The sequence below is a fragment of the Chanodichthys erythropterus genome, chromosome 20 (genome assembly GCF_024489055.1).
Source record: "Chanodichthys erythropterus isolate Z2021 chromosome 20, ASM2448905v1, whole genome shotgun sequence".
NCBI lineage: Eukaryota > Metazoa > Chordata > Actinopteri > Cypriniformes > Xenocyprididae > Chanodichthys > Chanodichthys erythropterus.
The window spans coordinates 165,417-182,831 of record NC_090240.1 but is presented as its reverse complement, the minus strand read 5'-3'; the positions used below and the strand labels follow the sequence as shown (position 1 = coordinate 182,831).

At 46.7% G+C, this 17,415-nt stretch overlaps 7 non-coding genes and 1 pseudogene across 7 annotated transcripts; all 8 read left to right on the top strand.

The window, feature by feature from the left end:
- Positions 1-37: 37 nt before the first annotated feature.
- LOC137010354 (U1 spliceosomal RNA) lies at positions 38-201 on the top strand. The gene has a single exon (XR_010893373.1). It is a non-coding gene; the product is annotated as a U1 spliceosomal RNA (small nuclear RNA).
- An 863-nt stretch (positions 202-1,064) lies between these two features.
- LOC137010091 (U2 spliceosomal RNA) lies at positions 1,065-1,255 on the top strand. Its single transcript, XR_010893169.1, has one exon. It is a non-coding gene; the product is annotated as a U2 spliceosomal RNA (small nuclear RNA).
- Positions 1,256-3,350: 2,095 nt separating this feature from the next.
- On the top strand, positions 3,351-3,514 carry LOC137010353 (U1 spliceosomal RNA). Its single transcript, XR_010893372.1, has one exon. It is a non-coding gene; the product is annotated as a U1 spliceosomal RNA (small nuclear RNA).
- Positions 3,515-9,870: 6,356 nt separating this feature from the next.
- Positions 9,871-10,051, top strand: LOC137010223 (U2 spliceosomal RNA; annotated as a pseudogene).
- A 2,095-nt stretch (positions 10,052-12,146) lies between these two features.
- Positions 12,147-12,310, top strand: LOC137010352 (U1 spliceosomal RNA). The gene has a single exon (XR_010893371.1). It is a non-coding gene; the product is annotated as a U1 spliceosomal RNA (small nuclear RNA).
- An 863-nt stretch (positions 12,311-13,173) lies between these two features.
- Positions 13,174-13,364, top strand: LOC137010090 (U2 spliceosomal RNA). The gene has a single exon (XR_010893168.1). It is a non-coding gene; the product is annotated as a U2 spliceosomal RNA (small nuclear RNA).
- Positions 13,365-15,458: 2,094 nt separating this feature from the next.
- On the top strand, positions 15,459-15,622 carry LOC137010350 (U1 spliceosomal RNA). The gene has a single exon (XR_010893370.1). It is a non-coding gene; the product is annotated as a U1 spliceosomal RNA (small nuclear RNA).
- An 864-nt stretch (positions 15,623-16,486) lies between these two features.
- LOC137010089 (U2 spliceosomal RNA) lies at positions 16,487-16,677 on the top strand. The gene has a single exon (XR_010893167.1). It is a non-coding gene; the product is annotated as a U2 spliceosomal RNA (small nuclear RNA).
- Positions 16,678-17,415: the final 738 nt, after the last annotated feature.

Sequence of the window (17,415 nt, the reverse complement as noted above, 5' to 3'; positions counted from 1 at the left end):
GGGATAGGGTAGCCTCTGACTGGAGGCCTGGGGACTCATACTTACCTGGCAGGGGAGACACCATGATCAGGAAGGTGGTTCACCCAGGGCGAGGCTCGGCCATTGCACTCCGGTTGTGCTGACCCCTGCGAATTCCCCAAATGTGGGAATCTCGACTGCATAATTTATGGTAGTGGGGGACTGCGTTCGCGCTCTCCCCTGGACATACTGGTTGAAAGAAGATTAGGTGGTGCCGAGAGAACCTGTGGTTTCTAACAGTCGTAGCGTTGTCTGTGGCTCCGTGTGTGTTTGCACGCCCCTTTTATGGAATCGGGTGTTGCGTGCGCTCGCCTGGTTTCGCAAAGTTCTGAGTTTTCCTTCAGGGACGACAGGCTTTTGGGGGCACTCGACCACGGCCGTTTTCTAAATGACCCCGTGGTCGCTATTGTCACGACCGGCTCAAAGCCGTGACAAATGAAACGGAGGACATAGGCAGCTTGGTAGGTTGCAACGAAAAGAGATTTATCAGCATAAATAAGAAAATATATGAAACAAGAAATCAACAAAACCAAACACAATTTCTGTCAGACACATCAATAACCAAACATCAGACAGAACCACATTTAAATGAATAAGGAACTCAAAATAAACAAAGACCAAAATCAAAACCAAAGCACCCAGGAGCAAGCAACACACCACGCCAAACAAAGCCCAAGCTTTATAGAGGGAAGCACGGGTGTACATGGTTCACTTGATGAGTCTCCCAGCCACACCCACTGGCCGGCCGTAGCAGGAAGAACGAGGGACTCGTCACACTATCCAAATGTTAAAGTTGAGCTTTTTTTTTTTCCCCCCTCCTGATCAAGAACGACCTAGGGAGTCCAGAGAATTGTACTGCGGTGCTTTTGTGGAGGTCGATGGAAAAACCTAGGACCAGTTCGCGAAAGCAGGTTGTTTCAAATCATCTCCACTATTTAACAAACGATCTGATCGACAGCAGTGGTCCTAGAGGCAAAGTACGAAACCCACCGCGGCCCAGATGGGCGTCGCCTTTGCCGGCTCTGCCCCCACTGCTTGGCAACGGCATCGCTTCTCGGCCTTTTGGCTAAGATCAAGTGTAGTATCTGTTCTTATCAGTTTAATATCTGATACGTCCCCTATCTGGGGACTACATATTAAATGGATTTTTGGCTCATGGAGCCGGAACCGGGGCTTGCTCCGTCCACTCCACGCATCGACCTGGTATTGCAGTGTCTCCAGGAACGGTGTGCTTCCCCTTTTGGGGGACTGCAAATCGTTGTGGTTAATAGCAGAGGGAATGTCGCTGGAGCTTCACAAGGAGTCTCTATGTACCTGCGGTGGGGTGGCTGGCAGGGTGGCACCGTCTCGCACCCTTATGAAACGGTCGCCGTTGTTCCAAAGCAGCGGTTCCCAAACCAGCACTGCACGTCTTGAATGTCACTCTTGTCTGATGCGCCCGTCTGAGGTCTTGGAGTCTTTACCAACGAGCTGATGAGTTGGATCGGGTGTGTTTGATCAGGGAGACATCTAATCAAACACGCCTGACTGATGGGAACCACTGGTCTAAAGGACCGCAGCTCGTGTACAGGTGCTGGTCATATAATTAGAATGTCATCAAAAAGTTGATTTATTTCACTAATTCCTTTCAAAAAGTGAAACTTGTATATATCATATTCATTCATTACACACAGACTGAGAGGTTTCACATGTTTATTTCTTTTCATTTTGATGAGTATAGCTGACAACTATGGAAAATCCCAAAGTCACTATCTCAGAAAATTAGAATATTGTGAAAAGGTTCAATATTGAAGACACCTGGTGCCACACACTCTTATCAGCTAATTAACTCAAAACACCTGCAAAGGCCTTTAAATGGTCTCTCAGTCTAGTTCTGTAGGCTACACAGTCATGGGGAAGACTGCTGACTTGACAGTTGTCCAAAAGACGACCACTGACACCTTGCACAAGGAGGCCAAGACACAAAAGGTCATTGCAAAAGAGGCTGGCTGTTCGCAGAGCTCTGTGTCCAAGCACATTAATAGAGAGGCGAAGGGAAGGAAAAGATGTGGTAGAAAAAAAGTGTACTAGCAATAGGGATAACCGCACCCTGGAGAGGACTGTGAAACAGAACCCATTCAAAAATGTGGGGGAGATTCACAAAGAGTGGACTGCAGCTGGAGTCAGTGCTTCAAGAACCCCTACGCACAGACGTATGCAAGACATGGTTTTCAGCTGTCTCGTTCCTTGTGTCAAGCCACTCTTGAACAACAGACAGCGTCAGAGGCGCCTCGACAAAAAGGACTGGACTGCTGCTGAGTGGTCCAAAGTTACGTTCTCTGATGAAAGTCAATTTGGCATTTCCTTTGGAAATCGGGGTCCCAGAGTCTGGAGGAAGAGAGGAGAGGCACACAATCCACGTCGCTTGAGGGCCAGCCTAAAGTTTCCACAGTCAGTGATGGTTTGGGGTGCCATGTCATCTGCTGGTGTTGGCCCACTGTGTTTTCTGAGGTCCAAGGTCAACGCAGCCGTATACCAGGAAGTTTTAGAGCACTTCATGCTTCCTGCTGCTGACCAACTTTATGGAGATGCAGATTTCATTTCCCAACAGGACTTGGCACCTGCACACAGTGCCAAAGCTACCAGTACCCGGTTTAAGGACCATGGTATCCCTGTTCTTAATTGGCCAGCAAACTCGCCTGACCTTAACCCCATAGAAAATCTACGGGGTATTGTGAAGAGGAAGATGCCATATGCCAGACCCAACAATTAAGAAGAGCTGAAGGCCACTATCAGAGCAACCTGGGCTCTCATAACACCTGAGCAGTGCCACAGACCGATCGACTCCATGCCACGCCGCATTGCTGCAGTAATTCAGGCAAAAGGAGCCCCAACTAAGTATTGAGTGCTGCACACGCTCATACTTTTCATGTTTATAGTTTTCAGTTGGCCAAGATTTCTAAAAATCCTTTCTTTGTATTGGTCTTAAGTAATATTCTAAATTTGCTGAGATACCGGATTTGGGATTTTCCTTAGTTGTCAGTTATAATCATCAAAATTAAAAGAAATAAACATTTGAAATATATCAGTCTGTGTGCAATGTACATAATATACAAGTTTGACTTTTTGAAAGGAATTAGTGAAAGAAATCAACTTTTTGATGACATTCTAATCATACGACCAGCACCTGTAGGTGCTTGGCAGTTTGCCGGCTTGAAGGCATGGTCACGGAAATCGCAGTCAAGTAATGGAAGGGACACGCCCTTCCTTTGCTTGGGGTGGGGGAGGGGGTCACCGTTGATGAGGACGGCAAAGAGGGATAGGGTAGCCTCTGACTGGAGGCCTGGGGACTCATACTTACCTGGCAGGGGAGACACCATGATCAGGAAGGTGGTTCACCCAGGGCGAGGCTCGGCCATTGCACTCCGGTTGTGCTGACCCCTGCGAATTCCCCAAATGTGGGAATCTCGACTGCATAATTTATGGTAGTGGGGGACTGCGTTCGCGCTCTCCCCTGGACATACTGGTTGAAAGAAGATTAGGTGGTGCCGAGAGAACCTGTGGTTTCTAACAGTCGTAGCGTTGTCTGTGGCTCCGTGTGTGTTTGCACGCCCCTTTTATGGAATCGGGTGTTGCGTGCGCTCGCCTGGTTTCGCAAAGTTCTGAGTTTTCCTTCAGGGACGACAGGCTTTTGGGGGCACTCGACCACGGCCGTTTTCTAAATGACCCCGTGGTCGCTATTGTCACGACCGGCTCAAAGCCGTGACAAATGAAACGGAGGACATAGGCAGCTTGGTAGGTTGCAACGAAAAGAGATTTATCAGCATAAATAAGAAAATATATGAAACCAGAAATCAACAAAACCAAACACAATTTCTGTCAGACACATCAATAACCAAACATCAGACAGAACCACATTTAAATGAATAAGGAACTCAAAATAAACAAAGACCAAAATCAAAACCAAAGCACCCAGGAGCAAGCAACACACCACGCCAAACAAAGCCCAAGCTTTATAGAGGGAAGCACGGGTGTACATGGTTCACTTGATGAGTCTCCCAGCCACACCCACTGGCCGGCCGTAGCAGGAAGAACGAGGGACTCGTCACACTATCCAAATGTTAAAGTTGAGCTTTTTTTTTCCCCCCCCTCCTGATCAAGAACGACCTAGGGAGTCCAGAGAATTGTACTGCGGTGCTTTTGTGGAGGTCGATGGAAAAACCTAGGACCAGTTCGCGAAAGCAGGTTGTTTCAAATCATCTCCACTATTTAACAAACGATCTGATCGACAGCAGTGGTCCTAGAGGCAAAGTACGAAACCCACCGCGGCCCAGATGGGCGTCGCCTTTGCCGGCTCTGCCCCCACTGCTTGGCAACGGCATCGCTTCTCGGCCTTTTGGCTAAGATCAAGTGTCTGGTTGGACGGTTGAGACTGCGATCGCCTCTTGGAGGTTACTTGGCTCGAGATCTTTTATATCCCGAGTCGCACAACTTTTGAGAGGTATATTGAAATCTGCTGCTTCAAGCTCCAACAAGTTTTAAGGTAAGGTCTTTTAGTTATTTATTTGGTTATTTATTGTTGTATTTATTGTTGTTTTAAGGTTTTTAGGCTGTTGGTGTCTCCATCATGTCGGCTGCCCGTGCCGGCGTGCGGAGGCACCACAGCGTTCGCTGTTTATTTAGGGAGGTTGAGGGGAAGCTCCTGGGAATGTCCCGCATGGACTTTTCCAGGAAGCTGATCCAAAAGACCTTAGCTTTTAAATGTGATGATTTAAATTGTTTGATGACTCTGCCTCAGAACAAAGGATTTGATGTAAGTTTTAAAACTGCTGCCCTTCTTAATGACTTTTGGCAAAGGTTTGATTCAGTTAAAGCCCAGTTCTCCATGTTCACTGTGGAGAAACTATCGGATAACACACTTAAAACTGTGATTGTCAGGATGTTTAATGAAACAGTGACTGGAGATGATATTTGTGTCTGGTTGGGTAGATTTTGCACTGTTCGAGGCCAGCCTGTCAAAGTGTTAGATGAAGATGGCATCTGGACATGCTCCTGGCGAATTCCCATTAAACAATGGGAAGACGCTGGGGGCTACCAGGGCCTGAAACATCTGCCTTCCATGATTGTGCTTGGAGAGAACAGAGGCTACATACATTATCAAGGAATGCCTAAACTGTGCAGGAAGTGTGGCAGAGTTGGGCATCTCGCTGAAGCATGCCAAGAGTTAGTATGTGGGAAGTGTAGAGAAATTGGTCACAGTTTTGATGATTGTACCAATGGCAGACGGTGCAATCTTTGTGGAGAAACAAACCATCTCTACAGAGACTGCCCTAAGAGTTTTGCCAACAAGTTGAAAGGAAACAAGATGGCCGCCCCACAAAAAGAGGAAATGGAGGAACAAAGAGACAAGGAGGCGGGGCCTGAGGTTTTGGCGGGAAATTTGAATTTCCAGCCAACCTCAGGGACTGGACAGGAAGGAGGAAGTGGGGCGGCCAAAGAGGCAAAGTCAGACATGGTGGGAGAGGAAGTCCCCTCCTCCCCTGACAGAAAAGTCCAAGAAACAGAGAGTGAGGAGGAGACCGATTCCTCCCTCCAAACTGTTTCAAGTGGGAGTGAGACTGATTGTACACTCCCAAATGCTCAGGTGCAGAAAAGGCCTGCGGGATCTCCATTATTTGAAAAGGAGAAAAAGCTGAGGGTAACGCATCATCCAGATAGTTCCCCCTCGGAAGATCTGGATCGTATGTGGCCCTCAGAATCCCCCAATGAAGTGTCCTTTTTGCACATAAAGCTAAGAACATCGACACCGAAAGAGTCACAAGAGTTTCCCTCTGTGGCTCTTGAGGAATCAGGCACTTGCCCTCCTGATCCCGGGCCCCCTGGGTTAAGATAGGAGCTAGTGACACAGTTCAACACATGATTTTAATCCGTTTTTAATGTCTGCCTCTGTAATTCTGTTTCCCTTTTAATCTCAAGACAAAAGATAAGTTCATACCTTTTAATTCTGCTCATGGCACTCACTTTCTCCACTATCAATGTGAGAAGTGTGAAGTCCATCTTACGAGCACAGAGCATTTTATCCTTTTTAAAGTCTTTTAAGTCAGATGTCGTTTTATTACAAGAATGTGCTTTACCTTTTTTAACAAGTTACAGGAGGTGGGAGGAGTTGTGGACTCAAGGCCCTTCCATTTGGAGTGGGTCAAATTCTAACAAGAACGATGGTGTTGCAATTTTAATTAATAACCCCCATATCTTGGTGAAGGGTAGCACAGTGGTGAGAGACGGGCGGGCAACTCTTGCAAAACTGACTTTTTTAGGTAGAGATTTTAATGTTCTTAATGTATATGGTTTTACAGAAAAAAACGAGAGGTATGAACTTTTAGAAGACTTGCAGCCCCACATGCTAGGCAGAGTCCCCTTAGTTGTGGCAGGGGATTTTAATTGTGTTTTAACTCAGAAAGACAGGAAAAGGGCAACAGAGGATTTTAGGGTGGACAAGACATCGGTTTTATTACAAGGTTTAGTCAAAGATTTTAAATTAGTTGACTGTTTTAGAACAATGCATCAAAGAGAGGCGGGCTACACCTGGTTTAATGGTGATGGTACCAGAGCCTCTCGAATAGACTATGTTTTTACACGTGACTTCCCGCCAACCGATGCTAGATTAACCCCCCTCTTTTTTTCAGATCACTCCATGCTGTCCTGCACTCTATCACTTCCTGTTGGTGTGACGGTAGGTGGAGGTTTGTGGAAGCTAAACTGCTCCCTGTTAGAGGATGAGGAGGTAGTTAGAAAATACAGGGAGCAGTTTAGCCAATGGCAAACTCTCCAAGACTTCTATGAGACACGAGCACAATGGTGGGAGATGGTTAAAGGACGGACAAAAGAGTTTTTTAGTAAGATAGGGAAGGAAAAAAAGAAAAAGGAAGAAAACCGCATGATGGGGCTGCAGAAGCGATTACAGAGGTATTTTAATCTTTTTAATAATGGTTTTGATTTTAGTGAAGAAATAAAAGAAGTAAAAAGAGAAATGTCAACCTGTTCTACAATAAAAAACAAAGGAATTATTTTAAGAAGTAAAGAAAGAGATATTGAGGAAGGTGAAAAATGTACCAGGTACTTTTTTAAAAAGGTCATAACGCGGGGAGGGGCAATCACAACTTTAAAAACAGGAGGGAGGGAGTCAAACACGACAAAGGAAATTTTAAATGAAATAGAAACATTTTATGAGGACTTATACAGTATTAAGGGAACAAACAGTGAGATTTTAAAAGAAGTGTTGTCTTTTATAGAGAAAAAGTTGGAGGGACAACACACGCTTTTATCCCAAGATTTTACTATTTTAGAAATGCAAGAAGCTCTTAGAGGTTTTAAGCGGGGAAAATCCCCAGGACTAGACGGACTACCCCTAGAGTTTTATGTGACGTTTTGGGATATTTTAGCACACGACTTACTCACAGTTTTTAAAGAGTTTGACACACTCGACAGACTCCCTGACAGCTTTAGAATAGGGATAGTGACGCTTCTGGGAAAAAAAGGAGACAAGACTGACTTAAAGAATTGGCGACCTATTTCTCTTTTAAATGTTGACTGCAAACTTTTTAGTAAAATTTTAGCCAAACGAATGTCGACTGTTTTAGAAGACGTGATCCACCCGGATCAAGCCTGTGCCGTACCAGGGAGGAAGATAACAGACAGCCTAGTGTTGATTAGAGACTCCATCTGTTATGCGAGAGACAGAAATATTCGGCTAGTGGTGCTAAATTTAGACTTTGAAAAAGCATTTGACCGAGTCTCGCACCAGTACCTTTTTCAGGTACTGCAAAAAATGGGGTTTCCAGAGAGATTTATAGCCTGGGTGGGACTGCTGTACAAGGGAACAGTCAGCAAAATCCTTGTAAACGGGCATCTTTCCAAATCTGTGAATATCCACAGTGGTGTCCGTCAAGGATGTCCTTTATCTCCTCTTTTGTATGTGGCTTGTATTGAGCCACTGGCACAGATCTTGAGAAGGGATAAATGGATCAAAGGACTGGACGTGCCTGGGACGGGTGGACTGACGGCGACCTGTGTTTTATACATGGACGACGTAACTCTTTTAGCCACGGACGTTTTATCCATACGAAGAGCTTTGGACTTGACTGACTGGTACGGTCGGGCCTCGGGCGCTAAGCTTAACAGGAACAAGTCCGAGGCCCAGCTCTTCGGGCCGTGGGGAGACATAGACACAGGTGAACTCGACTTGACTTTTAAAGACAACGATTTTAAAGTTTTAGGAGTAAAATTTGACAGCGAGGGTGGAGGACGGGGAAACTGGACTGACATGTTAGGGAAAGTTAGGCAAAGACTGGGGTTTTGGGGACTAAGACAGTTGACGTTTGAGGGCAAGGTTTTAATTTTTAAATCTGTGATTTTACCTCTAATTTTACTTGTCTGTTCTGTTTTTAGTCCCCCTCGGCGATTCCTTGCGGAGCTGGAGAGGGCGGTGTTTTATTTCCTGTGGGGGTCTAAGTGGGAGCGCCTGAAGAGGGAGATCGTGAAGAAAAGGCCGGAGAATGGTGGAAAAGGCCTCCCAGACCCCCACCTGTTTTTAGGCAGCCGCTTCACCGCCCTGCACATTAGTTATGCCATGACCCCATCCAAAGAAAACAAGACGGCTGCAATGGCGCGATTTTGGATGGGGTCTTACCTAAGAACATTGAAAATTTTACCAGTGGACTTGAAAACCCCAGTGTCTTTTAACTTGCCTAAAGAGTACAGTTTTATAAAAAAGTTTTTAAAGAAATACTTTTTAGAAAGTGAAGATGTCACCATTTTAACTAATCACAAGCATCTTGTCTCTCTTGTGCAGGACCGGGAACCGGTGAGTCCAGTTCCAGGCCTCACATTACGTGAGGCCAAACAAGTTTGGAGGAACGCTGCTCACCCCGCTCTCCAGAACAGGCACAAGGACTTATCGTGGATGGTGGCTCATGAGATCCTCCCGGTCAGGGCAGTTATGCACTCCAGAAGCATGGCCAAAAACCCCACCTGCCCTCGGTCCGGCTGCAATTCCCCGGAGACCGTCCACCACCTGCTCTGGGAGTGCGGCGCTGCGCGGGACCTGTGGGCCAAAACCGGCCCCCTGTATTTCCCGTGCCTACCAGCGGGTGGGGCCCAGTTCGGGTACCAGCTCGCCATCCTTGGGGTGGGCCGGGGCTTGAAGGACTTGACGGCACAGAAATTCACCTCGCTCTGGCTCACCCTCAATGTCATCAAGGATGCCATCTGGGCCACCAGAAACCTGCTGGTAGGGAAGGGCGTTACGGTGACCCTCCATGCATGCGAGCTAAAGGTAACATCAATGCTGCAGGGGTACCGGACGACGATATTCGGACGGGGGGGCCGGGGTCGCACGGAGAGGGTCCCGGCCGCCAACAGCCCTGGCCGCCCGTAGATGCACCCTCACCAATCTGGCTACGGGAACAGCGGGCCAGCGGGCCGGAGGAGAGGGGATCTCCGCTGAGCCCATGAAGTGGCATCTCACGTGCCTGTTCTGGAGAGTGGGGTGAAGACTAATTTGCTAAGGACTCACCCCCGGTTTTGCACAACATAGGACTTTTAAAGGCTATTAATTGTTGTTTTTATTGTGTTTTATCAAATGAAATTGGATTTTATTAGAGAAAAAAGAACGAGATGCTTGTTTTAAATTTTGTATTTTACTTTTAAGATGCCCACACATTTTAACACACACACAAAATGGACTTGAAACAAACAAGACAAAACACAATGGCTGACGTTACTTATTATTGCTTGTTTTAAAAAAAAAAAAAAAATGTGTGCTCGAAAATGAAAATGTGTGTGAAAAAGTGAAAGATTGAAAATGGTGACAATAAAACTTTTCAAAAAAAAAAAAAAAAAATCTGTTCTTATCAGTTTAATATCTGATACGTCCCCTATCTGGGGACTACATATTAAATGGATTTTTGGCTCATGGAGCCGGAACCGGGGCTTGCTCCGTCCACTCCACGCATCGACCTGGTATTGCAGTGTCTCCAGGAACGGTGTGCTTCCCCTTTTGGGGGACTGCAAATCGTTGTGGTTAATAGCAGAGGGAATGTCGCTGGAGCTTCACAAGGAGTCTCTATGTACCTGCGGTGGGGTGGCTGGCAGGGTGGCACCGTCTCGCACCCTTATGAAACGGTCGCCGTTGTTCCAAAGCAGCGGTTCCCAAACCAGCACTGCACGTCTTGAATGTCACTCTTGTCTGATGCGCCCGTCTGAGGTCTTGGAGTCTTTACCAACGAGCTGATGAGTTGGATCGGGTGTGTTTGATCAGGGAGACATCTAATCAAACACGCCTGACTGATGGGAACCACTGGTCTAAAGGACCGCAGCTCGTGTACAGGTGCTGGTCATATAATTAGAATGTCATCAAAAAGTTGATTTATTTCACTAATTCCTTTCAAAAAGTGAAACTTGTATATATCATATTCATTCATTACACACAGACTGAGAGGTTTCACATGTTTATTTCTTTTCATTTTGATGAGTATAGCTGACAACTATGGAAAATCCCAAAGTCACTATCTCAGAAAATTAGAATATTGTGAAAAGGTTCAATATTGAAGACACCTGGTGCCACACACTCTTATCAGCTAATTAACTCAAAACACCTGCAAAGGCCTTTAAATGGTCTCTCAGTCTAGTTCTGTAGGCTACACAGTCATGGGGAAGACTGCTGACTTGACAGTTGTCCAAAAGACGACCACTGACACCTTGCACAAGGAGGCCAAGACACAAAAGGTCATTGCAAAAGAGGCTGGCTGTTCGCAGAGCTCTGTGTCCAAGCACATTAATAGAGAGGCGAAGGGAAGGAAAAGATGTGGTAGAAAAAAGTGTACTAGCAATAGGGATAACCGCACCCTGGAGAGGACTGTGAAACAGAACCCATTCAAAAATGTGGGGGAGATTCACAAAGAGTGGACTGCAGCTGGAGTCAGTGCTTCAAGAACCCCTACGCACAGACGTATGCAAGACATGGTTTTCAGCTGTCTCGTTCCTTGTGTCAAGCCACTCTTGAACAACAGACAGCGTCAGAGGCGCCTCGACAAAAAGGACTGGACTGCTGCTGAGTGGTCCAAAGTTACGTTCTCTGATGAAAGTCAATTTGGCATTTCCTTTGGAAATCGGGGTCCCAGAGTCTGGAGGAAGAGAGGAGAGGCACACAATCCACGTCGCTTGAGGGCCAGCCTAAAGTTTCCACAGTCAGTGATGGTTTGGGGTGCCATGTCATCTGCTGGTGTTGGCCCACTGTGTTTTCTGAGGTCCAAGGTCAACGCAGCCGTATACCAGGAAGTTTTAGAGCACTTCATGCTTCCTGCTGCTGACCAACTTTATGGAGATGCAGATTTCATTTCCCAACAGGACTTGGCACCTGCACACAGTGCCAAAGCTACCAGTACCCGGTTTAAGGACCATGGTATCCCTGTTCTTAATTGGCCAGCAAACTCGCCTGACCTTAACCCCATAGAAAATCTACGGGGTATTGTGAAGAGGAAGATGCCATATGCCAGACCCAACAATTAAGAAGAGCTGAAGGCCACTATCAGAGCAACCTGGGCTCTCATAACACCTGAGCAGTGCCACAGACCGATCGACTCCATGCCACGCCGCATTGCTGCAGTAATTCAGGCAAAAGGAGCCCCAACTAAGTATTGAGTGCTGCACACGCTCATACTTTTCATGTTTATAGTTTTCAGTTGGCCAAGATTTCTAAAAATCCTTTCTTTGTATTGGTCTTAAGTAATATTCTAAATTTGCTGAGATACCGGATTTGGGATTTTCCTTAGTTGTCAGTTATAATCATCAAAATTAAAAGAAATAAACATTTGAAATATATCAGTCTGTGTGCAATGTACATAATATACAAGTTTGACTTTTTGAAAGGAATTAGTGAAAGAAATCAACTTTTTGATGACATTCTAATCATACGACCAGCACCTGTAGGTGCTTGGCAGTTTGCCGGCTTGAAGGCATGGTCACGGAAATCGCAGTCAAGTAATGGAAGGGACACGCCCTTCCTTTGCTTGGGGTGGGGGAGGGGGGTCACCGTTGATGAGGACGGCAAAGAGGGATAGGGTAGCCTCTGACTGGAGGCCTGGGGACTCATACTTACCTGGCAGGGGAGACACCATGATCAGGAAGGTGGTTCACCCAGGGCGAGGCTCGGCCATTGCACTCCGGTTGTGCTGACCCCTGCGAATTCCCCAAATGTGGGAATCTCGACTGCATAATTTATGGTAGTGGGGGACTGCGTTCGCGCTCTCCCCTGGACATACTGGTTGAAAGAAGATTAGGTGGTGCCGAGAGAACCTGTGGTTTCTAACAGTCGTAGCGTTGTCTGTGGCTCCGTGTGTGTTTGCACGCCCCTTTTATGGAATCGGGTGTTGCGTGCGCTCGCCTGGTTTCGCAAAGTTCTGAGTTTTCCTTCAGGGACGACAGGCTTTTGGGGGCACTCGACCACGGCCGTTTTCTAAATGACCCCGTGGTCGCTATTGTCACGACCGGCTCAAAGCCGTGACAAATGAAACGGAGGACATAGGCAGCTTGGTAGGTTGCAACGAAAAGAGATTTATCAGCATAAATAAGAAAATATATGAAACAAGAAATCAACAAAACCAAACACAATTTCTGTCAGACACATCAATAACCAAACATCAGACAGAACCACATTTAAATGAATAAGGAACTCAAAATAAACAAAGACCAAAATCAAAACCAAAGCACCCAGGAGCAAGCAACACACCACGCCAAACAAAGCCCAAGCTTTATAGAGGGAAGCACGGGTGTACATGGTTCACTTGATGAGTCTCCCAGCCACACCCACTGGCCGGCCGTAGCAGGAAGAACGAGGGACTCGTCACACTATCCAAATGTTAAAGTTGAGCTTTTTTTTTTTCCCCCCTCCTGATCAAGAACGACCTAGGGAGTCCAGAGAATTGTACTGCGGTGCTTTTGTGGAGGTCGATGGAAAAACCTAGGACCAGTTCGCGAAAGCAGGTTGTTTCAAATCATCTCCACTATTTAACAAACGATCTGATCGACAGCAGTGGTCCTAGAGGCAAAGTACGAAACCCACCGCGGCCCAGATGGGCGTCGCCTTTGCCGGCTCTGCCCCCACTGCTTGGCAACGGCATCGCTTCTCGGCCTTTTGGCTAAGATCAAGTGTAGTATCTGTTCTTATCAGTTTAATATCTGATACGTCCCCTATCTGGGGACTACATATTAAATGGATTTTTGGCTCATGGAGCCGGAACCGGGGCTTGCTCCGTCCACTCCACGCATCGACCTGGTATTGCAGTGTCTCCAGGAACGGTGTGCTTCCCCTTTTGGGGGACTGCAAATCGTTGTGGTTAATAGCAGAGGGAATGTCGCTGGAGCTTCACAAGGAGTCTCTATGTACCTGCGGTGGGGTGGCTGGCAGGGTGGCACCGTCTCGCACCCTTATGAAACGGTCGCCGTTGTTCCAAAGCAGCGGTTCCCAAACCAGCACTGCACGTCTTGAATGTCACTCTTGTCTGATGCGCCCGTCTGAGGTCTTGGAGTCTTTACCAACGAGCTGATGAGTTGGATCGGGTGTGTTTGATCAGGGAGACATCTAATCAAACACGCCTGACTGATGGGAACCACTGGTCTAAAGGACCGCAGCTCGTGTACAGGTGCTGGTCATATAATTAGAATGTCATCAAAAAGTTGATTTATTTCACTAATTCCTTTCAAAAAGTGAAACTTGTATATATCATATTCATTCATTACACACAGACTGAGAGGTTTCACATGTTTATTTCTTTTCATTTTGATGAGTATAGCTGACAACTATGGAAAATCCCAAAGTCACTATCTCAGAAAATTAGAATATTGTGAAAAGGTTCAATATTGAAGACACCTGGTGCCACACACTCTTATCAGCTAATTAACTCAAAACACCTGCAAAGGCCTTTAAATGGTCTCTCAGTCTAGTTCTGTAGGCTACACAGTCATGGGGAAGACTGCTGACTTGACAGTTGTCCAAAAGACGACCACTGACACCTTGCACAAGGAGGCCAAGACACAAAAGGTCATTGCAAAAGAGGCTGGCTGTTCGCAGAGCTCTGTGTCCAAGCACATTAATAGAGAGGCGAAGGGAAGGAAAAGATGTGGTAGAAAAAAGTGTACTAGCAATAGGGATAACCGCACCCTGGAGAGGACTGTGAAACAGAACCCATTCAAAAATGTGGGGGAGATTCACAAAGAGTGGACTGCAGCTGGAGTCAGTGCTTCAAGAACCCCTACGCACAGACGTATGCAAGACATGGTTTTCAGCTGTCTCGTTCCTTGTGTCAAGCCACTCTTGAACAACAGACAGCGTCAGAGGCGCCTCGACAAAAAGGACTGGACTGCTGCTGAGTGGTCCAAAGTTACGTTCTCTGATGAAAGTCAATTTGGCATTTCCTTTGGAAATCGGGGTCCCAGAGTCTGGAGGAAGAGAGGAGAGGCACACAATCCACGTCGCTTGAGGGCCAGCCTAAAGTTTCCACAGTCAGTGATGGTTTGGGGTGCCATGTCATCTGCTGGTGTTGGCCCACTGTGTTTTCTGAGGTCCAAGGTCAACGCAGCCGTATACCAGGAAGTTTTAGAGCACTTCATGCTTCCTGCTGCTGACCAACTTTATGGAGATGCAGATTTCATTTCCCAACAGGACTTGGCACCTGCACACAGTGCCAAAGCTACCAGTACCCGGTTTAAGGACCATGGTATCCCTGTTCTTAATTGGCCAGCAAACTCGCCTGACCTTAACCCCATAGAAAATCTACGGGGTATTGTGAAGAGGAAGATGCCATATGCCAGACCCAACAATTAAGAAGAGCTGAAGGCCACTATCAGAGCAACCTGGGCTCTCATAACACCTGAGCAGTGCCACAGACCGATCGACTCCATGCCACGCCGCATTGCTGCAGTAATTCAGGCAAAAGGAGCCCCAACTAAGTATTGAGTGCTGCACACGCTCATACTTTTCATGTTTATAGTTTTCAGTTGGCCAAGATTTCTAAAAATCCTTTCTTTGTATTGGTCTTAAGTAATATTCTAAATTTGCTGAGATACCGGATTTGGGATTTTCCTTAGTTGTCAGTTATAATCATCAAAATTAAAAGAAATAAACATTTGAAATATATCAGTCTGTGTGCAATGTACATAATATACAAGTTTGACTTTTTGAAAGGAATTAGTGAAAGAAATCAACTTTTTGATGACATTCTAATCATACGACCAGCACCTGTAGGTGCTTGGCAGTTTGCCGGCTTGAAGGCATGGTCACGGAAATCGCAGTCAAGTAATGGAAGGGACACGCCCTTCCTTTGCTTGGGGTGGGGGAGGGGGTCACCGTTGATGAGGACGGCAAAGAGGGATAGGGTAGCCTCTGACTGGAGGCCTGGGGACTCATACTTACCTGGCAGGGGAGACACCATGATCAGGAAGGTGGTTCACCCAGGGCGAGGCTCGGCCATTGCACTCCGGTTGTGCTGACCCCTGCGAATTCCCCAAATGTGGGAATCTCGACTGCATAATTTATGGTAGTGGGGGACTGCGTTCGCGCTCTCCCCTGGACATACTGGTTGAAAGAAGATTAGGTGGTGCCGAGAGAACCTGTGGTTTCTAACAGTCGTAGCGTTGTCTGTGGCTCCGTGTGTGTTTGCACGCCCCTTTTATGGAATCGGGTGTTGCGTGCGCTCGCCTGGTTTCGCAAAGTTCTGAGTTTTCCTTCAGGGACGACAGGCTTTTGGGGGCACTCGACCACGGCCGTTTTCTAAATGACCCCGTGGTCGCTATTGTCACGACCGGCTCAAAGCCGTGACAAATGAAACGGAGGACATAGGCAGCTTGGTAGGTTGCAACGAAAAGAGATTTATCAGCATAAATAAGAAAATATATGAAACAAGAAATCAACAAAACCAAACACAATTTCTGTCAGACACATCAATAACCAAACATCAGACAGAACCACATTTAAATGAATAAGGAACTCAAAATAAACAAAGACCAAAATCAAAACCAAAGCACCCAGGAGCAAGCAACACACCACGCCAAACAAAGCCCAAGCTTTATAGAGGGAAGCACGGGTGTACATGGTTCACTTGATGAGTCTCCCAGCCACACCCACTGGCCGGCCGTAGCAGGAAGAACGAGGGACTCGTCACACTATCCAAATGTTAAAGTTGAGCTTTTTTTTTTCCCCCCCCTCCTGATCAAGAACGACCTAGGGAGTCCAGAGAATTGTACTGCGGTGCTTTTGTGGAGGTCGATGGAAAAACCTAGGACCAGTTCGCGAAAGCAGGTTGTTTCAAATCATCTCCACTATTTAACAAACGATCTGATCGACAGCAGTGGTCCTAGAGGCAAAGTACGAAACCCACCGCGGCCCAGATGGGCGTCGCCTTTGCCGGCTCTGCCCCCACTGCTTGGCAACGGCATCGCTTCTCGGCCTTTTGGCTAAGATCAAGTGTAGTATCTGTTCTTATCAGTTTAATATCTGATACGTCCCCTATCTGGGGACTACATATTAAATGGATTTTTGGCTCATGGAGCCGGAACCGGGGCTTGCTCCGTCCACTCCACGCATCGACCTGGTATTGCAGTGTCTCCAGGAACGGTGTGCTTCCCCTTTTGGGGGACTGCAAATCGTTGTGGTTAATAGCAGAGGGAATGTCGCTGGAGCTTCACAAGGAGTCTCTATGTACCTGCGGTGGGGTGGCTGGCAGGGTGGCACCGTCTCGCACCCTTATGAAACGGTCGCCGTTGTTCCAAAGCAGCGGTTCCCAAACCAGCACTGCACGTCTTGAATGTCACTCTTGTCTGATGCGCCCGTCTGAGGTCTTGGAGTCTTTACCAACGAGCTGATGAGTTGGATCGGGTGTGTTTGATCAGGGAGACATCTAATCAAACACGCCTGACTGATGGGAACCACTGGTCTAAAGGACCGCAGCTCGTGTACAGGTGCTGGTCATATAATTAGAATGTCATCAAAAAGTTGATTTATTTCACTAATTCCTTTCAAAAAGTGAAACTTGTATATATCATATTCATTCATTACACACAGACTGAGAGGTTTCACATGTTTATTTCTTTTCATTTTGATGAGTATAGCTGACAACTATGGAAAATCCCAAAGTCACTATCTCAGAAAATTAGAATATTGTGAAAAGGTTCAATATTGAAGACACCTGGTGCCACACACTCTTATCAGCTAATTAACTCAAAACACCTGCAAAGGCCTTTAAATGGTCTCTCAGTCTAGTTCTGTAGGCTACACAGTCATGGGGAAGACTGCTGACTTGACAGTTGTCCAAAAGACGACCACTGACACCTTGCACAAGGAGGCCAAGACACAAAAGGTCATTG